The sequence below is a fragment of the Polistes fuscatus genome, unplaced genomic scaffold (assembly GCF_010416935.1).
Source record: "Polistes fuscatus isolate 324 unplaced genomic scaffold, CU_Pfus_HIC Scaffold24, whole genome shotgun sequence".
Classification (NCBI taxonomy): Eukaryota; Metazoa; Arthropoda; class Insecta; order Hymenoptera; family Vespidae; genus Polistes; species Polistes fuscatus.
In genome coordinates this window covers 1686107-1709400 of record NW_025113101.1, presented here as the reverse complement: position 1 = coordinate 1709400, position 23294 = coordinate 1686107, and the positions used below count along the sequence as shown (strand labels likewise).

Genomic DNA, 23294 nt, shown 5'->3' with positions numbered 1-23294 from the left:
ATTGTTAACAGGATCACATGATGTGCGAGGAGGTATCTCGATTTCGGCCGTTTCCGAGAAATGACGTCATTTCCAAGAATTTCAGATTTTTCCAAGAAATGACGTCACTTCCAAGAATTTCGGACTTTTCCAAGAAATGACGTCATTTCCAAGAATTTCAGAAATTCCAAGAAATGACGTCATTTCCAAGAATTTCAGATTTTTCCAAGAAATGACGTCATTTCTAAGAATTTCAGATGACGTCATTTCTTGGAAAAGTCCGAAATCGAGATACCTCTTCGCACATCATGTGATCCTGTTACAAAATAAAATTTCCGACAAAATTTTAAAATTTTCTCGACAAAATTTAAAAGTTTTCTGGAAAATTGAGAATGTTAACAGGATCACATGATGTGCGAGGAGGTATCTCGATTTCGGCCGTTTCCAAGAAATGACGTCATTTCCAAGAATTTCAGATTTTTCCAAGAAATGACGTCATTTCCAAGAATTTCGGACTTTTCCAAGAAATGACGTCATTTCCAAGAATTTCAGATTTTTCCTAGAAATGACGTCACTTCCAAGAATTTCAGATGACGTCATTTCTTGGAAAAGTCCAAAATCGAGATACCTCCTCGCACATCATGTGATCCTGTTAACAATGTCAATTTTCGAGAAAACTTTGAAATTTTGTCGGAAATTTAATTTTGTAACAGGATCACATGATGTGCGAGGAGGTATCTCGATTTCGGACTTTTCCAAGAAATGACGTCATTTCCAAGAATTTCAGAAATTCCGAGAAATGACGTCATTTCCTAGAATTTCGGACTTTTCCAAGAAATGACGTCATTTCCAAGAATTTCAGATTTTTCCAAGAAATGACGTCATTTCCAAGAATTTCAGATGACGTCATTTCTTGGAAAAGTCCGAAATCGAGATACCTCCTCGAACATCATGTGATCCTGTTAACATTCTGAATTTTCGAGAAAACTTTGAAATTTTGTCGAAAATTTAATTTTGTAACAGGATCACATGATGTGCGAGGAGGTATCTCAATTTCGGCCATTTCCAAGAAATGACGTCACTTCCAAGAATTCAGAAATTCCAAGAAATGACGTCATTTCCACGAATTTCAGATTTTTCCAAGAAATGACGTCATTTCCAAGAATTTCAGATGACGTCATTTCTTGGAAAAGTCCGAAATCGAGATACCTCCTCGTACATCATGTGATCCTGTTAACAATGTCAATTTTCGAGAAAACTTTGAAATTTTGTCGGAAATTTAATTTTGTAACAGGATCACATGATGTGCGAGGAGGTATCTCGATTTCGGCCATTTCCAAGAAATGACGTCATTTCCAAGAATTCAGAAATTCCAAGAAATGACGTCATTTCCAAGAATTTCAGACTTTTCCAAGAAATGACGTCATTTCCAAGAATTTCAGATGACGTCATTTCCAAGAATTTCTGATGACGTCATTTCTTGGAAAAGTCCGAAATTCATAGAAATGAGATACCGATTCTTAATTTTTTAATTTTGGAACTCGTATTTATGTTTAAAGTTTGGTAACTAAAAAATAACTTACCTTAACGTTGCATTATTCTATATCTTTTTTTTCTGTTCACCTGTTTGGAGTTTTTGTTTAGGAATGGTTTTTTCGTAATATAAATAATTCAACAAATTATTTGATTTAATTTAAGTATATTTTAAAAATTTCTATCTTGTACAGAAAGTTTTTTTTACATTTCTTTAATGTAGATCTGATTTTTAAGATAAATAACATATTATTTATAATAATTAATTAATAAAACATTGTACGTTGTTCTTAAACTGATGTCGTTGATCCATTGTGTGTGTTAATCCATTGAATGTCTTATGATTATCCTCCTGGTATCAGGAAACCATAGAAAGAAGATAGAAATGGGTCCCATATTACGAAAATAAATATCTCTGTGTTTCCTTATCTTCTTATTCTCAGTTTTTTTTTTTTGCTTCTTATGACAGGGATAATCTTTGTCAGTCTTATTAGCGTTTTTCCTAAGAGAGAAAAATATAGAAAGATTAATATGGCATTTGGGTTAGAAAATCAGACAAAACTTATCATCAACAAAATCGAACGAACGAACGAATGAACGAACGAACGAACGAACTAACGAATTCGAAAACTCAATTACCTTACCTGGGATGTAATTACCCGAACATCGAACGTTCACCATCGTACACGGTAAACAACGAGCAGTTTTATCGAACTATAGTTTTTGTTTGAACTTTCTATATGGTTCGTTCGACGTTAAAAGACTAAAGCTGAACACTATTGGGATGTGGAAACGTCTAAGTTGATGGAAAAATACGTGTGCTTGTTAGAGAGCTACTAAATTCCAAGGGATTACTATGTTAACCTTCGGACATAGTAGTAGTAGTAGTAGTAGTAGTAGTAATAGGTAGGTAGGTAGGTAAGTAAGTGGAAAATCATTCTCGCGTGTGGAAGAAGGAGAAGAAAGATTAAGAAAAAAAAACAAAAAGAGAAAAGAGAGAGAGAGAAGGAAGAAGGAAGAAGAAGAAGAAGGTGAACCGCTGCTGCAGTTGGTGCTGTTACTGCTGTTGCTGCTGCAGTTGGTGGTGCAGTTGGTGTTGGTGGTGCACGTAGGGCAGCTCGAATTTCAATGAACATTTTCGAGGCACGAACTCTCACGGCTCCTTCTTACAATGAGGATTCAGCGTTTCATTTAATTTAATGACCCGTCCCCCGTGGAAGCTGGGCGGTACACCCATACACGCCATACATGCTTATACACATACACGCGTACATACATCAGAAATCGCTCGGTAAATAATTAATATGTAATCAGACTCCGTTTGTACGGCCGAGAGTAAAAGGGACACGAATGCTTAGGCTTCTCGTGCCTCAATAGTATAAGATAGAAAGAGAAAGAGAAAGGCAAAGAGAGAGAGAGAGAGAGAGAGAGGGAAGTAGCAAAGGGCGCTATCGAGGCTACGCGAGAACGAAGGGTGTTTGCTGGCAAACATCGTGAAGAGCCTCTTAACGTGTCCTAAACGTTCCTCGTAGGGTTCTTTTTGTGACGCCAAGTTGACGTAGAAGATGGAATCGGAGAAAGAATGAACCGAAGAAATTCGCCGTTCGAATTTCCTCCTCCTCCTCCTCCTCCTCCTTCTCCTTTTCTTACTCCTACTCCTACTCCTACTCCACCCCCCATACTCCTTCCCCTTCATCTTTGACTTTTCTTTTCATTTTTCTTTTTCTTTTTTTATTTGCGAAAGACCGTAACAGTCCTTTTTTCAACAAATTCGACTTTTCTTATATATATATATATATATATATGTCGTCCAATACAAATATTTTATTACGCATCGATCGTAATTTTCGTAGAATTTCGTAGAAGTGGGTTTGTTAAACGACACGACGAAAATTGAACAAATTCTAGAATTCGAGTTCGATGGGATGTCTCTCAATTATCGTACCGAGTAAAGAAAGAGAAAAAGTAAGTGTATGTGTACGTGTGTGTATGTGAGAGAGAGAGAGAGAGAGAGAGGAACCTCAATGCCATCCGATTGAGGCACGCGCCGTCGCTTAGAGGCCTCTTGGAGGTTCGAGGGCCCTCGAATCGATTCGAGTCTCGTGGCACACTTCGGGGTAAATTAAGTTCCGCTCCTGAAATATGTCTGCGTGCTCTCTTTGTGTCTCTTTCTCTCTCTCTCTTTCTTTTTTTCAACTTGGCTATGTAACCAGAATTTGATCTTTTTGATAAAAGTTAGAAGAAAATATATTTGGTACGCTGCATAAATTTATAATTCATTAAGATTCTTTGAAATATTCTAAAAATATATTAATATGTTAAATTATATATATATATATATATATATATATATATATCTTTTTAAATATAACAATTAAATATCGATCAAAATTTGTAGGTACTATTCAAGTATATTTGTAATATATACTGTGTCATATTAATTATTACAATGGTCTAAGAATTTTTCTCTCTTTCCTTTTTTCAACTTGGCTACGTAACCAGAAAATTTGATCTTTTTGATAAAAGTTAGAAGAAAATATATTTGGTACGCTGCATAAATTTATTAATCATTAAGATTCTTTGAAATATTCTAAAAATATAATAATATGTTAAATTATATATATATATATATTTCAAAATGTTAAATATAAATATAATATATATATATATATATATATATTTTTAAATATAACAATTAAATATCGATCAAAATTTGTAGGTATACTATTCAAGTATATTTGTAATATATACTGTGTCATATTAATTATTACAATGGTCTAAGAATCTTATAATTTATTTATCACACATTACCATTATTTACATTCCCATTGATTATCATCGCGTTATAAATTTGTAATATTATATTTAATCTCTCGTGATATATAACCGAACCCAAAATACAAAACGTGATATTTCAAATTTATGACCAAAATCATATAACGTCTCCATCGAGATAGATTGACCGATATCAAAATACGAAACGATTTTTAAAATAACAACCAAGAAAAAGAAAAGAAAAAAAAAGGAAAAAGAAAACGAGTAATAGTAAAATTTGACGAAGGAGACCCACTGGGTAGCGAAAGGGAAAAAACAAAAAAAAATATAAAAAGGTACGGAAGGAGATTGGAAGGGGCAGGAGGAGGAAGAGTAGGAGGAGGAGGAGGAGGAGGAGGAGGAGGATAGGATAGTGTCTCGTGGTATAACCTCTCCCTATACTCGAGGGCACGCTCAATTAAGCATATTCAGGGAAAAAATTTCTTGGCCAAATTCTGCGCGACAGCCCGTAAAGTCCGTTGGTCTCGTATTCGAGACGTTGGAAGCTGTACGAGAAAGAATAAGTTAAAAAGAGAGAAAGAGACAGAGAGAGAGAGAGGGAAGATTGTAAAAAGGATGCAAAGGAAGTAAGAAAGAAGAAGGAAAAAGGAAAGAAGAAGGTTCCATTGAGGTTAACGTTGTATCGTTTTTCAAAGACTCCCGTTTCTTCGTCTTCCTTCTTTCTCACTCACTCTCTCTCTCTCTCATTCTCTCTCATTCTCTCTCTTTATTTCGCGACTTTAAAGTTTCTGTGTTCTTCTTTAGCTACTTTTCTTATTTTTTTCTTATTTTTTTTGGTTGTCTCCACCCAGAGGAAAGAAGAAGATGATCGTAGGGTTCTGCTGGGTATAAGATTTCACGTATATACGTGAGAGATGGATCAGATTGGGTCGGCCTTAAGCCGTCGCAAATTACCCCATAAGCCTTTTAGTCGTATGTGTGTGTGTGTGTTTCGTTTTGGGTGTAACAGGCCGTTCTACAACTCTACTCCCCCGCTAGTTTCCAACTCGCGACCACCGCTTTCGTTCGTTCTTTCCTTCCTCCCTCCCCCCCTTACCTCCCCTTTACACCCCTTCAACTTCCTTTAGCAATATCATACTACTACTATTACTACTACTACTACTATTACTACCCTCCTTTTAGTCCTTAAAACAGCGTTATTATTTTCTTCCTACGTACTATTCCAGAAAGCCCTAAGGGATTTTGCCAAGCTTATTTTCTAAAGGGAATCTAACAGGAGTTTCTAACAGAGTATATGTGTATGTATATATATATATATATATATGTATGTATCTTTGATAATAATTTTCAAACTTGGCTAACCACGGATAAATTCTGTCAAAGTATTTATACGTTTTGATAACTATTGTAATTTACGTATATCTCTTAGTATAATATTGAATTGTATTTTGATATTATTATTATTATTATTATTATTATAATTATTATTATTATTATTTTATGCATTTTAATCGTATGATCTTTTTATAGAAATTAATTTAAATGCAATTTTATAAATTATTTATTAATTTGACCTAACGTTAGATAGGATTTAATGTTAAATGTATATGTATATTATTATTATTATTATTATTATTAATGAAAATATATTTAGTCGTTTGAAATAAAACAATACGATGAATATCGGTATATCTTCTTTACAATATTTGCTAGAGTACTAACATCGTCAAAAGATGAAGAATACGATAAAGAGAGAGAGAGAGAGAGAAGATACAACCCCTAAGGCGCGGGAGTAAAAATTTAAATTTAACGTAATTTCAAGTGATTACCGCGTCCCGCTCTGTGATACACCCCTTATATACCCACCCCTTGATTGGCTTACATTGTCGATGCTTAACTGTTTCATGCACCACTGACCGACTAGGGGTGGATATCATTGCTCGCGATAGGGGTAACGTTTTCATGCCTCTAGGCTTCTTTTTGTCATTGTCCTGTCTCCCATTCGCGAATATTGTTGATTATTTTCTTCTAAGTTCTTTTTTTCATTCTTTTTTTAGAGATAAAAAGATCTACATTTTAGAAAACAAATCGGATATATCTTCGTTCTAGTTATTATAATTATCTCTATACAAATTGTTTAAATTGACTTTTATATATTATTTATCATTTTTTCGTATCACAAGTAGGATGTAATTCATAAAACATTCAATAGTTAACTAGTAATATATTAAATAATTATTAATTTTATATTATATAATTAATATATAATTAATATATAATATATAATTAATATATTATTAATTAATTATATATTAATGGTAAAACAATTTTTGAATTAATCACAGATATTTGATATATTACATAAATAATAAATAATTGTAATAAATAATCGAAATGAATCGAAATGAATTTTTGGTATTGATCGTAATTAATTAACACGAAAATGAATATATAGAAAAATAATGATTTTCTATAATATAAGATAAAATAAAATAAAAAACATAAAATACAGTTAAAGAAGGGACGAAGAATATTAACCAAAGTTACACGATACCTTCTGTTCTTACAATTACGCGTATAACATAGTATGTAATATGTACACGTGTGTACATATGTGTGTACAGGTATAGTACGAGTCCAGGAGGTATCGTGTACGAGACAACTGAGATACCATCATCTCATTCAAAGGATCAGGATCAGGACTGCAGTGTTGCATTACATCATCGGCTGCGGTTATCCCTTAATGTATTGGGTGTTCTCTTAACGAAACCACAAATGAGCATCTTGTTACGAGAGATTAGTCAAGACATATGCTTAATCGATCGATCGATCGATCGATCGATCTATCGATCCATCGATCTTTTCATTCTTTCTTTTTCTTCGTAATAATTTCATCAGATCACTTTGATCCCAAGTGATCTCTTAACGTTGTCATTTATGGTGGGAGGCGGAGGGGGAGGGAATAGTTTATGAGACGTCAGAGAGAAAGAAAAAAATGACAACGTAAAAAAAAAGAAAAAAAAGAAACGTTGAACGGGAGCAACGAACGATGAAAACGTTTTATCCGTCAGGTGATTAACCTTTAGCAACGGTGAGTATTATTATCGGCGAGTGGCAGGATATAAAAACTATAGCAGCGTGGTCTGGCAAGTATGGCGTCCAGCGAACTGGTCCCCCATTGTGTATTCCAGGTTTTGTTGAGACTCGTTCGAGTACTTAAATAGGTTTATATATATATAGATATAGATAGGTGTAGAAACACATTGAACACATTTATTGTAAATCATAGATATATTCTTAAACAAATCTCATTGCAAATTTGAAATAATTCGTAATATCGTTTGTAATGTAAAACATTGAAAATTCTATTACGCGTATAATGTAATGTAATATTTAATAACTTTGAAATTGATAATAATTTGATTAGAAATAAAACAATTGGATCGTTGGAGATGAATATTATTTGATTGAAACGATTAATAAATAATTTTGGTCAGGCGATAAGTATTAGGAAAACTTTTGACGGGACTTATAAAATCTATTTATGATCGGAAGAATGTGTGTAATTTATTCGAGAGAGAGAGTGAGAGAGAGAGAGACAGGTTTCTTATGTCTTATAATATATCCAGCATAAATAAATATCACTGTCGTAAGATTTACTACGTCTGATTAAGCAATTAAACCGCTCCGAGCGTTTTGCGGCGTTTTTGTTCCCCCGTTAGCGAACACCATAGCTATATAGTTGTTCCTCGTTATATACACTTTACCAGTTTTGATATAGAACCCTGTCATCTCGTTCTCGTTGTCTATTAACTATCTTTATCTTTTTATCATCTTTTTTATTATTTTTTTTTTTGTTTCTCTCTTTTTCTTTTACTAATAACTTCCTACGTTAGTTCAAATTTCAAATCCATTTTTATCATCCAACATGGTGGTCCGAGTTTAATTACGATGAAAATTCAATCATTTTTTTTTATCGTCCCAGTTGTTTCATTTTTTTCTTCGATCAAGAAAAATTGCAATTGCAGAAAACCTTTGTCCTTCGTGCAACCTGTGTATGTGTGTGTGTGTAGATTTCGTATTCGAAAAAAAAAAAGAAGAAAAAAAAAGGGAAAAAAAGAAACAAACCGTGGATTCTGAAAGCAGTTCGAAGAAGAATAATTCGATTAGCGCGAGGACCAAACGAGAAAAGCTAGGGGGGCAGACAAAAAAAATGGAAATCTCCGAGTTGATTCTTCGCGACGAGAAGAGAAACACAGAGAGAGAGAGAGAGAGAGAGAAAGAAAGAAAGAAAGAAAGGAAAAAAAAAAAGAATCCGTTTAACTAATTTCTCAACCGGAACGACCCACGGCGCCGGTTGTTGATCCATTTTATTAATTTTTCTCATTCCGCGCGATAATTCGATCCGGAGACGAAAGGAGGACTAAGGGTATTACTCAGAACTCACGCCCTTTCCCTCCCCCTCCCCCACCCCCTTCCACCCCCTCCTCCGATGTTTTCCCTTCATTTTTTGTCCTCTCAATTCCATGGTTTTTTCATTTTTAAATATATATATATATATAAAAGTCTATGGTGTTCGGTGTGAAAAAATCAGTAAATAAAAATTATGCTAATTCGACAATGAGTTTGTTACACTCGTCTAATCAATTTTTTAACGAGAAAAATCTGGCTATATACATACATAATATAATAATAATATTAATTATATATATATATATATATATATATATTGTAATAATACGAAAAATTGTACGTATAAATGATAATAATTATATAATGTTTTACAATTAATTATCTTATTTCGATCTATCGTATATATTCGTATTATTTTATTTTATTATATTTTATTTTATTTTATTTTATTTTATTTTATTTGATCAGAGTTGAATAAGAAAGGTTTTACACACGCACATTTTGAAGTAACACGTTGTATAATTTATAATTACTCGTTATTTTTAATATTCTTTTCCCTATTTTTTGTCATTCATTTTTAAATCTAATAAATTCGTTTTTTTTTCTTTGAGATAAACGCAAAAAAAGATAAAAGAATAATTATACGACAACAATTATCTTTCATTTCTCTTTTCGTGTTTCTTTTTCCGAGTTTACGTTCTTTTTTCTTTTTATTTTTTTTTTTGATTTTCTTTTAAAAGATCGACAAGGTTGACCACTCGAGGAGACCCTAAACGAGAATAAAACGCATTCGTGAAGAAAAATTAAATGCATTCACCGTCTCGAATGTACGAAAAGGGCCAGAACGTAGGGGCGAATCAATTTCTGACGTACCGTCCGGACGTGCCCGTGTAAACCAATTTCAGGCAATTTCGCGTCAAGAATAGCCACTTCAACAATGAATTGACCCACGCGAAGACCTTTCCAATTTTAACCGATCTCGAGAATACTCGTAGAAAAGAATACACGTATATATACGAGCGTACACTCACACACACATACACACATATATATATTATAGAGACATTCACAGAGTTTACGATTTTGTCGTTAAATTCTACTTTATAGTTCGTTACGTTATATAGAAAAGTTCAATTCTCCTAAAATTATTTACAAAAAAAAGAAAAATTAAAGATCATTTTTATTTATACATCAGTATTGGGAAAGTTTGTAAATTTAAATGAGTATAAAGATTGATATATACGTGTTGTAGAATTAAAAAAATTTGATTAGAATATTTAACGATACTATTTAATTCTTGATTTTTTTAGATTTACGAATGCGTTTAAAAATTTGTCGTTCCAATTCGATTAGATTAAATTTGATTTAAAGTAACACGTATACAATTTGAAATGAAATGAAATGAAATGAAAATCTATAACAAACATAAAAATTCTTTCAATTCGTGATACGAAAAGCAACAGTTTACTATTAGATACTAGTACCTAACTGTTTTCAATCGACGTGTAAGAAGTGTGTCTCGTTGTTTCAAATACGATAGACGCAACAGTGTTTTGGTAAAGGGGTGTCTCACGGTACTTCGTCAAGGTACTTTTCGTCGCTCGAACGAGCAAGAAAAAGGAACTAAAGAAGAACAAGAAGAAGAAGAAGGAAGAGTATTATATAAAAAAAGAAAAAAGAAAGATTCGAAGATTGCATCTCGAGTGGAACTCGACCAACCAACCAACCAACCAACCAACGAACGAACGAATGAACGAACGAACCCAGGGGAATCGCTAGCCTCCGGACAATTTTATCGTCTGAGTATTTTCACGGAGACGCGTATCCGCGTGTCCGGAGTGAAATTAGCGACAAAACCCACCCCCACCCCAAGCCCCAACCCCATCCTCAGCCCCGGTCGTAGCCCCGCTCAATTTCTCTTACCCAGCCCCGTGAACCTCTCTACTACTACTCCTCTTGGGCACCCCTAACCACCCCAAACCACCTTCCACCCCCTCCTGCCGATTCCCTCGAGGCTGTCGAGAATATGCCCGGTCCAACAAGAAGAGGAAGAGGAGGAGGAAGAAGAGGGGGGTTGGTTGCTGCTTGTCGAATGGATCGATTGAGTAGTAGTAACGGGGAGAGATACGTTGGCAGCTATGTTATCTCGTCGGGAGGGAGGGGCTGGGGAAGGGGGTTTGGGTTGGGGAACAAACCCCCCCCCGTTTTCAATGTTCCGAGTTCTTGAAGTGTCAAATTTAATAAGCGACGACGATTCGACTCGACTCGGAGTCGGAGTACCAACTAATATATATGTATGTATATGTATATATATATGTATATATATATTCTAACGTAGGACTCGATTTCTACCAAACGAGAAGGACAATTTTCTACGGATAAGATTGATCATTGAAAATGATCTTATCGTTTTTCTTTTGATACTTTAGAATATAGACTAATTGAACAACGATACTGTTTACCCCCTCACACGTGTCAGTATGTATAATACTGTTTGTATCTATGTGTTAGAATTAAATTATACTTGTCAACGTATACCAAATACGTCTCGGTGAAAGATCAAATATTTGTTTATATATATTCTTATGTTATATTAATATTAGGGTGAATTCAAAAATTCGTGCTATTATTGTATTGAAATTTTAATTTGAAAAACTGTCTAATGGATTCTCTTTGTCAAATTTTTATTTTGGAAATATTCATTTAAAAATACGCGAACTTTTGGTTCACCCTATTATTTCGGACGTATACCAACCAAATAACTATGTGAATCTTCACATTTTTCGATTTCAATCTTTTATGGTAACATACATATATATATATATAAAACAATATATTATAAGAGTCACAGTTTAATTTCCCTTCGACGTCGACTAGAAACTTATTACATGTCCCACAAAGGAGTAGATCCTCTCACTTCCGAGTAAATTCTCTTTACGGTGAGCGCATAAATTGCTGGGATAATTTCCTACGTGCTCTCTCACTCACTCACTCACTTTCTCTCTCTCTCTCTCAAACTAGCAAGCTGAAGAAAAGCAACGAAGATAGGTTACTATCTGTTTAAGAACTTAATATTACAATATAATAACATATCATTATTGTCTTTTATTATTCTCCCTTTTTTTTACAGATACGAGTGTCATTTTTCAACAAAAACCATTTCACACGTATCAACAGTACACTGATTTTTTTTTCTCGAACTGGTCACCCCATTAATCCTAAAATTTTTGTCGAATATTTCGTCAGGTTAGGTCAGTATTTTTTACGAGTCTTCCCTCCCCCTCATCTCTCTGTTCTCTAAACACAATCAATTGAAGTATATATTCTAGATTGATCAAAACACTTTGAACATTATTCTATAGTTTGACCAGGTAATCTATACAATGTCTTGGATAATGTATGTATTATTTGGACACTGTATATAATGTGTATATTAATTACATTTACCGTAAATTATAAATATAATATATAATTAACGGTAGTCCCTGAATAGCTCAGGCAGTAGAGGCTTTGCTCTCGACTACTAACGTCGAAGGATCGAATCCCAGCAGGGTCTATGGCTATATAATTAAAATATAAAATATAATAAATGTAATATATAATATATTGTATTATATAATTATATTATTATATATATTATTAATTATATTATATAATATATAACATATAATATAATATGTTCATATTATTTTAAGTTCGATGCTAATTAACGTGAGAAAATAATGACCACAAGAAACTAGTGACTCGTACAAGAAACAAGGTAGATAAGAAATAGAAAAAAAAGAAGAAAATTTGGTAAAAATAGTAAGATAAGCATAGGAGAAGCTCAGTATCCGTCTTTCAACAGCATCTTAGTAACATATAATACAAATGGAGAGAGCCATTAATTGCCACTTGCGTAGTTGACTACTAGTGCTCTTGTCAAGTAGTTGACACGACCACCTGGGGTCAGTATCGTGCTAAGAATCTTCTCAACTACACTGACGATGGATCGATAGGCCTATCGATCGATCGATGATTGACGAGAATCCAAAGGGCTCGTTGGCGTGACGGTGGTGATGGTGGTGATGGTGGTAGTAGTGGTAAGAGGAGTAGTAGAGGGAAAGAAAGGTAAGGGAAAGTATAGGAAATAAAGAAAAAGAAAAAAAAATTATATTTATGGATTATCATAGCTTTCTCTTTTCGTTCTTTCGTTGGTTCGTTGGTTCATTCGTTCTGCGAAAAAGATCGTTTCGTTTAGTTGTAAAGTAAAATTGTTCTTTCTTTTTTTGTTTTTGTTTTTGTTTTTTAATACACGGTAGTTCAACATTAATCTTCGAAATTTCTTAGCAACATTCTGTAGAGTTGGGGTATTACATGCAGATTTTTCGTGGTCTTCCACGTGAACGTGGAACGGGGCCCGGTCGTTAAAGTTTTTGCAACGTCGGCTGCACCTTCCTTCAACCGCGTATGTTGGTCGGCCATGGGTTTTTAACGGATATGCGTTATGTGTGCACGCACATCTGTGTATCATCCGTATTTGCACGGTGCGAAAATGTATATCTACTATATCGTATGTATTTTAATAGTTATGTATGTATGTGTCTTAATACGTAATATATATATGTATGTACATGTATGTATATGTATGAGTGTTAATACGTAATGTATATATATATGTATGTATGTATATTATATTGTAGATGATTATCTTAAAGCGTTTACATCGAAAAAGAACGAAAGATCGGTTCGAAAAGGAACACCATAAGAAAAGAAAGATAGAGAACTATAATGGTGTACGTTAATTAACCGGTTATCTTTCTACAATCGGTTCCACGATTAATTCCATGTCCTAATACTACAACCGACAAAGATATTTGGCTGTGTCACGTGCGTGTTTCTAACTTACTATTTTTATCATATTTTTATCTCTCTCTCTCTCTCTCTCTCTCTCTCTTTCTAGATTTTATATTAGAAGTTAAATAGTAATATAATAACGGTGGATAAGTTTAAAACAAAAATAGAAAAAGAAGAGTATATTGTTCTTAGTTAATTCGTGACGAAATTAGGTTTAGAAATTGTCGATAATATTTTCTCACTTTATCGAATAAACCTGCTACTCGATAAGAAAAATGAAAAATCAAAATCTAATGTCTCTATTTTCTTCGAACAAATTATATTCAAATGCATACGAATTCTTATTGGAATCAACGATTCGACCTTCTAAAAGCCTTGCCACGCGAGATTATTATTATCATTATTATTATTCTAATCATTATTATTAAAATATCAGATTCTCCCATTTATTCATTATCGTTATGATTTGAATTTTCGTTTCACGTCGTACGATTATCAACTATGTTATAAGAAAAATGTTAGCGCGCGTGCTCTGAGAAATGAATTTTTATTTACATTAATACGTTTAGTCACATAAGCATAGGTTCTCGGCATACGTCCGGTTAGATTTTTTAAGATTTTGTAATGTACCTGGCAGTGTAACCGGTTTTCTTAGAAAGTGTTCCATTTTTCTTTTTCTTTTTGGGGAGCGAGGGGGCCGTGGGGGGAGGAGGAGGTACGCGTTTCTTTTCTATTTCTATTTCTTTTTGTTCTGTTATTTTTTTGTATTAATAATACTTCTTCGTCTATATCTTATATTACTCGATACAGTAGAACGTTATCTCGTAGCATCGATTGTAGCCGATAACCGTCAACGCGAACACGAGAAACTACTACTGGGGCTTGGGTGCTGTTGATGCTGGTGTTGGTGTTGCTGGTTGCTGGTTGGTGTTGGTGTTGGTTGCTGGTTGCTGCCGTCGCGAGTCTAATGCCTTTAATACGCTCGTCGAAAACTTCATCGTGGATAAGACGTTGCCCATCGGGGCTTTTATGGATCCGTGACATTTCACTGAGCGAAGTCATCTAAGTGCAGAATCGACGGACCCTATGTTTCTATCTCCTTTTTCTTTTCTTTTATTTTCTTTTTTTTTCTTGAGTGTCCAGAGAGAAATAGAGAGAGAGAGAGGTGATAGCATAATTCAAAATTCCTTTTTAATGGGATTGATTTTATTTCTGTTGTTTTTTATATATCGTTATTATTATTATTATTATTATTATAGATAATATTCTGATATGTGTGTGATATGTATTTATTTCTTTTTACGTTGCAAAAATAGAAACGCTAGGATTGAGAAGAAAAAATGGGAAATAAGAAGTAATTGGTGCGTGGATTCGCGAAATAGTTTTTTTTTTTTTTCTAATAATTACTTATCATTTTATTTTATTCTTATGCGATAATAATAATTTCTTTACCGATTTGAACTTTATGATATGATAATTATAATTTATCCCATTTTTTTGTTTGTGTTGCAGTGAAAAGAGAGAGACAGAGAAATGAATAAAAATGAAAACAGCGTGATTAATAATAATAATAATAATAATAATAATAATTATTTTTATTCTTAATTTGAATCATTGTTAATCGAAATATTCGTTAATTCGTAAACGTAAAACGAAATTGCGAAAATCGTTTTTCCCGATACGCAACGATACAATAATCGTTTAAGATTGATCAAAGAAAATAAGAAAAATAGGAAAAGAAAGTAGGAAAACAGTGACAATGTTTGATCTGATCGAATCAGTTCACTCTCATTAATAAGAAGAGAAAGAAAAAAGAAAAATGAGTTGGATTAAACGGTTCACAAATCCTCGCGTATTACGAGATTGGGGCGGGGGTGGGGGCGGGGGTGGGGGGAGGATTTAACCGTTCATATGGAGTATATGAGTAATAGTACGGTTCGATCGAATAACGATTACCTAACGCTACTTGTTCGTTGATTTTTTTTTTTTTTTTTTTTGTCTAATTCTTCTTTTTCCTTCTCTCTCGCTCTTCCTTCTCTTCATCGTCAAGTTGTCGAGAATGGAAACAAGGAAAACGAATTGTCTCGTTTCGATATCGGTTGGCTGAACACATTCGTCATTTTTCCTCTCCACCCCCTCCCCCCCCAGCCCCCGATTTCCGTTGCAATTAGTACGTTGCGAATGAATGTGTTCGCTTAATGTTAACACTCATCTCTTTGCACGTCGTGATCGAGACCAAACGCGTGCTTCCAATTTATAAAGAGAGTATTTTTTACTTCGGAATATTAATACGTGTAAGTGGATATACACGCGTGTGTGTGTGTGTGTGTCTATATTTTTTTTTCTCTTTTTACGTAACACGTAAAACACAAAATAGCAGAGTTCCGTTGTTAGCTTTAGTTTTTTTTCTATTACCTGCCTTTACATCATTAGAATTTCGAATGTGTGTCATTTTGAAATGTGCATGTGCGTTCATATATATATAATCAAGTGTGTGGTAGAAACATACCAATGTGGCAAGTAATTTCATTGAAAACTACAACGGCATTATGTCTGTATTACGTAAAGCAGTCATTTTTACGGCATAATAATATTTGCGTTAGAAAAATAAAAAAATACAAGGAGAGAGAGAGAGAGAGAGAGAGAGAGAGAGAGATATTAAATACAGGCGCAAACTTTGGTAGGAATCTTTGATCGCGTTTATCATGATTATTATTATTATTATTATTAATATAGTATTATTATTATTATTATACCTCCTTAGAGTTAGGCTCAGGTGTTACGTGGCTCTATTTAGGCGCGAACCCGTTAAGAAAACGTCGATTCGACAAAACGATCTAAACCGGTTTAGAACGATCCTGTTGGATTAATAGAACTCTTTCTTTTCGTCAGCGGTTACTGTACACTGCTGAAAGATTTATACTTTGACACACACACACACACGCGCCCTAACACTTACATATATATATATAAGAGACTACCTGTAGTCTGTTAAAGCGTTGAGAATGTGATTTTCTATGCAGCCGATCGAATAACGCTAGTGAAGCAAGTGTGTTTCTCTTCGTGATCACATTTCACGCGATCGGCCCGTGCGATTATTATCGATTATTATCGTTAAGCTCTTTGAGTTCTAGTTCTACAAGAATATCGTCTCGATTTCTTTACGAAAACGTTTTAGCGTTTTCTTACCAGCGCGAACATTTAGAACCGTACGAAGAAAAAATTCAAATTACCAGAGATAAAAAGAAAGAAAGAAAGAGAGACAGAGATAGTAGGGGTTAGTTGGGGGTGGGGTAAAGTGGGCTGGAATGGCATGGGAGGTTTGGGAAGAGAAAAGGTAAATGAAAGAGAAAGAGAAAAGCAATGGATAGAGAAAGAAAAGTTTTAGAAGAACGTTAACTCAGCCATTCTCGAAAGGTACGAAACGTTATCGTTTCAACGAATCTTCCTTCCCCTCGCCCCTCCCCCCGAACCACCCTATTTCTTCTCCTTCTACTCCTCGTTGCTCGAAAAGCTTGCTTTTCCTCGTAAATTAAAGGCCCGCGGCTATTTTCGATGGCGGATGTGACGATGCAACCTTCGGAAGTGGGCCTTTTTGTGTGACTACCGTACCTGCTACCACACACTAAACCCCCACTCATACTTTTTATCTTTTTCTTCTTTCTTTCTTTCTCCTTCCTTCCTTCTTTCTTTCTTTCTTTCTATCTTGAACAGCACTCTGACCGCTTAATAGTATGTTGCCCTTTTGCGAAGGACCGAGGAGGGTTGACGATCCTTTGAGGATGGATACACGTTACTCTACACCCTTCAAGAATCGTCCTTGACTTTTTTTTTTTTCTTTCCCAGATGATATTTTATTTTCAACTAAGCTGTCATCCTTAAAGTACGTACTTATTTATTTCCTCCCCCCCCCGGGGGTAGGAATTAGGTTGAATTATTCTTTTTTTTGTTTTATTGTTGCAAGAGTTGTCGAGAAATAATTTTGCGACTTAATTGCCATAGATTCGTTTCGAGAAAATATTCGAATTTGTTAATTGATGCATCGTTTTTAGACTATTCGTTATTTACGTTAAATATTATTTATATGTATAGTCTCCTATAGAAATGTGTTTTACACAAGAGAGAAATATTGTATGGGATCAATTTAATTAAAAATAAAAATACAAATAAAATAGATATGTTTTTTGTATGATTGATAAGCGTGAAATCTATTCTACAAAGTTCCTGACATTTAAGATTAAATTGCAATATTGTATATATATATATACATATATCTCGTATAACGTTAAGACACTTTCTTACCTTACGTAAAATATCTCTACACGATATTTCATATATCGAATCAATAAACTACGAAATCAATTTTCCTCTACTAGTTTGATAAATGCAACCTGTGTTTATATTTCAAGGTTTATTATTTTTTAAGGAATATATATATATATATATATACATACCTATACACTGAAATTATTCCACGACAATTTTATATCGAATTTATTTGCAACTTTGTATAAGATATCTTATATATACCTTGTGGATACTTATTCAATTATGTAAAAGTTCTAATAAAAATATAAAAAAAAAAACCATATATAAATTGTAAGATTGATTATTTGAAAATAATTACGTATCACTACCACCACTCGCGAAATCATTTTCTCTATATTAACTTTAAGATTAAATTTTTGTATATTTTCAACCTAATTAATTTTTTACGATATATATATATATATATTGTACTACTTTACTTACTTACGTAAAATATCTACGCTTGATTTAATACTAGAAACGATACATCATAAAATCGAGTTAAACTACATTCACAAATGCGATACGAATTTGCATACATTCTGAAATTACTTATTCGGTATCGTTCGTTCGATATCAACACGTACTAGTTATAGATCAAAATTAAACAACAACAACAACAACCAAAAAGAAAAAAGAAATAGATAGAGATAAAGAGATAGAAAAAAAATACAAAAAAATGTAACATCTAATAATGGTATTCTCTTTGAATTATAATGATCCTAACCGATAATTCGTGATAGGTATAAGAATGAAGCAACACAACGTTGGAAAAGATTATAATGATCGTGTAACGAAACACGGTAGTGAGGTCCGATATTTTATCTCACTTTATCTTCCCTTCTTTTACAGAGTCCTCCTCCTCCTCCTCTTCCTCCTCTTTCTCTTCCTTCTTCTTCTTATTCTCGTTTTTTTCTTTTTCGTTTTCGTTTTCGTTGTCGTCGTGCGTGCATCTTGAAAGAGAACGAATGAGACGGCGGATTTCTTCCTCGAGGTTCGAGCTTTAACAGGCGTGCAGCCGTTCACGAAAATGACGAGCGTCAGTAATCGGTGGGGGGGAGACGAGGGGGGCAGGGGTGGGTAGGAGGGAGAAGGATTATCGAGAGCTCGTTAAACGTAAAAAAGTATGTCGATAATAATAATCGACGTGTTGTTTAATTAAACATATGTACGGTGCACTTATATAGATTTATTTATAATACTAATAATAAGTGAACGAGGAAATATTAATCGTTACGGTAGATTACTGTATAAAGAGTTAGATGTTGCATTAATTAAATATATGTACTATGCACTTATATAGATTTATTTATATATTAATAATAAGTGAACGAAAATATAAGTGAATAAATTAGAGTACTGTATAACGTGTCAGATATTGCATTAATTAAATTTACTATGCACTTATGTAGATTTATTTATATATTAATAATAAATGAACGAAAATATAAGTGAATAAATTAGAGTACTGTATAACGTGTCAGATATTGCATTAATTAAATTTACTATGCACTTATGTAGGTTTATTTATATATTAATAATAAGTGAACGAGGAAATATTAATCGTTACAGTAGATTACTGTATAAAGAGTTAGATGTTGCATTAATTAAATATATGTACTATGCACTTATATAGATTTATTTATATATTAATAATAAGTGAACGAAAATATATATAAGTGAATAAATTAGAGTACTGTATAACGTGTCAGATATTGCATTAATTAAATTTACTATGCACTTATATAGATTTATTTATATATTAATAATAAGTGAACGAAAATATAAGTGAATAAATTAGAGTACTGTATAACGTGTCAGATATTGCATTAATTAAATTTACTATGCACTTATATAGATTTATTTATATATTAATAATAAGTGAACGAAAATATAAATGAATAAATAAAACTACTGTATGTGTGTCAGATATATATATAAATAATAAAAATAAAATAAAATGAGGAGATAGTAAATTCGATCGGTAATTTGTCGAAGAAGGAAGCAGACGATTATGATAATAATAATAATAATAATAATAAAAAAAAGAAGAAGAAGAAGAAAGAAAAAGAAAAAGAAAATGTCCTCGAGAATCGTAAATTTCTCTCGGCGATACTATAAGCAAAACCCTTGGCAATTTCTCGCGATGAGAAGCAGGAAAGCTTCCCCAAAGGTGAGTAGTATATACTACCCACCTGTCGTTCTTACCTGGTTAAATCGCATATCTTTCCGCTTTGACGTCGCGTGTCATTCGTGATTCTATGCGCTGTGAATTCCACGGATTTCTTGCACGCCGGACGCGATCCGCGAAAGTCTGAGAATAGGAAGAAGAGTAGGGAGGTGGGGTGGGAAAGGGGGAAAAGGGGGGGGAGGAGGATAAAGTTAGTAGCTACCAACGAGGAAGATGATGAAGAAGATGAAGAAAGATGAAGAAAGAAGAAGAAGAAATATGACGAGTAGTATATACGTGGAATTCGCAGCATCGATTATTATTATCTCGAACGTGTGTCGTCGTCGTTTCGTGTATAGTATGTTGGTAACGACTTCATACTGCGATTTCTTACCGCTATAGTAATTTCTATTGAACATGTCGGCCATCTTGGTGAACGGTTCAATTCAATGACGGGCCAATGATTCGCGAATCTATATATTTATATATTATATATGTATGTGTGTATGTGTATGCGTACCGATAGTCAATAATAGACGTACGTAACAGACAACGTTTCATTTTTTTTCTTTCTTTATTTAATCGGAGTATGTTAAACAAAAAAAGGTGATATGTATGTGTGTGTGTAGGTGTGTAAGGTGAAAGTAATTTTGTTTTTTTTGTTAATATTCGTAATATAAAAGTAATGATTATTTAAATTTGAGGTATCAAGAAGTGGAGTAATAAATTTGAATACACGGTATTAGACGTTATTAAAATACGTAATGAAAACGTGTTTGACAATCTACCACGACTATCTGATATAAATTTGAAAATCAATTGCTGGCCGATTAGCTTCCACAGGTAATCTAACGACGTATGTAATGTAGACATTAATTAAGTGTAACACAAGTCTCGATAAACTAGATATACCAGGGTTACGTCGTGCAGGGGTGGGGAGGGGGTGTGGGAGTAGGTGTAACGGGTAATAATATCGTTATCAAAATTGTCATCGTTGAAAAGTTTCGCGTAACTTTACGTACGATAGAACGTGAATATATTTCAACGGGTTAATTACAAAATTGTATGACGAATTAGGAAAAAAGAAAAGATACAATGTTAAGAGACCTATTAATATCGGCCACGTTTTCGCAATTTTTTCTTGAATAAGATACAGAAGGTAGAAAGATAGGAAGGAAGGAAAGAAAGAAAGAAAGAAAGAAAGGAAAGGTGGAACTATGTAGGTTGGGACAGACACGACGGTTAATTATGCCTTACTAACCAGCCACCGGGAGAGCTGGTTGGTTGGCTAGCTGGTTGGTTGGTTGGTTGGTTGGTTGGTTGGTTCCATCTGGTCCTTCGATACAACGGGCCCCAAAGGCAAGCGCTCGCAACAACGATGGCAAGACGATAATCGCAAATTGGATTATAATTCGAAGGAGATAAGTCACGCTCGTCACCTCGCTTGCGAAATGGCCCGGTAAGAAGAGGAAGGGAAAGGGAAAGGGAAAGGGAAAGGGAGAGAGAAGAAGAAGAAGAAGAAGAAGATAGGACGAGCAGCACGTAGCTGGGAATACATCAAAGTATAAGCTCGAAGTAAAAGACAGAAGTCACCCCTTGTGTTCCCAAGAGCTGCCACTACCCCCACCACTACCCCCTCTCCCTCCCCACTCCGTCAATTATTTAGTAATTGAATGCAGCCCGAGTCGAGAGTCATCGTTTAAATTATCCTTTCGCCATTGAAGCTTATTGTTTATGGGGGAGAGAAAGAGAAGAACGTGGGGTGGAAATATTCTCTAAGAGAAATTTGCTCTTCAAGATACATAGACATATATATATATATATATATATATATATATATATATCATCTATCGGATGAGAAAAGACGAACGTAGGAATCGAATTACCATTCGGAATGAAAAGTTACAGGAATGATTCGACGATGATGAAAATAAGGGACGTCACGAATCGAACTTCGAAGACCGCGATACGCCGTGAGTTGGTTGGTTCACTCGTTCGTTCGTTTGCGAGAGGTTAGAACGCATTGTAGATCCTTATCTTGCTAATAAATAGTCCGAGACGTGACTACAATGTTTCGTGACAAGTTAATCACGAGTAGAAAAGAGGACCCATTCGACAGAGTGAGCAAGAGAGAGAGAGAGAGAAAGAGAAAGAGTGGTGGGGGGAGTGGAGAGAGGGGATTGGATAGAAATAGAAGTACGTGCGAGGGTGCGAAAGGATGAATTCACAAAAAGTTACATACACATACTTATGTAAATTCGTTGATGTACTTTCGCAGTGCTTTCAAGCTCGTGCTCGTGTTCAACAAAAACCTGACTCCTTTTTCTTTCTTTCTTTATTTAACAAATATCGCACTCCACCTAGTCGACCAATTATATTACACTTACATTAAACCAGGGTAATACTAATAGCGGCCATCTTTGTTTGATGACTCAGCAACAACTTATATACTTCAAAACGATATATATATATAGAGTAATCAATTCACACAAAACCACGACCCTGATCATAGTCAAACGATTGCCATACGATTAACTTTAATTATGCGAGTGAGTTTATATTAAACATCGATCCGATTCCGTCCTAGAGATTATGAGAAATTCGTGTACGACTATTTATTACAACGCGATATCATTTTCCCCGGTTCGTTGTTATAGGTATATCACGTTAATTCGTCATTTTAATTAATACGACCATAAATTTAAACGTATGTATATCGTAACCATGCAATGACACTAAAGAGATTATCTATCAGTTACGAGATAACGGTGATGTTCAAGGGGTCGGGGAGGAATGACAGGGGTGGGGGGGGGTTGTTGGGGGAGTATTCGCTAACTCGAAAACATCCAAGTACAATACGTTATTGTTTGAAAATTTCGTATAGTCTATTTTACACAAATAATTTTATATATCTATATGAAAATATTGGAAATGATCATTTTGTCGATTATTATATCGCCATTGTCCTGTTCCATTATTATTTCTATTACTCTCCACGTATTTCGTTTACTTTTTTAGGGTTGTTTTATTATCGTCAAGGTCATAAATCCCCATTTAACTATTTTATAGACTAGATTTTTACCAATGTTTGCATACTCAACAATCATATATGTGCCAGTTGTCGTAACAATAGACCGGACAAGAGTGAAAAAATAGAAATAATATTGATTTAACAATTTATTTGATACATTAAGCAATAAAACGAATTCGTAGAATTTCTCTTTTCTTTTTTTTTTCTTTTTGTTCTGGTTTATAAAATTAATCTGCACTTCATGCAAAT

At 33.9% G+C, this 23294-nt stretch overlaps 1 protein-coding gene across 1 annotated transcript in view; it reads right to left on the bottom strand.

The window, feature by feature from the left end:
- The window catches only part of LOC122518289 (homeobox protein SIX3), a 59127-nt gene that overhangs the window by 10901 nt on the left and 24932 nt on the right, over window positions 1-23294 (bottom strand). The gene's annotated exons all lie outside the window — the stretch shown is intronic.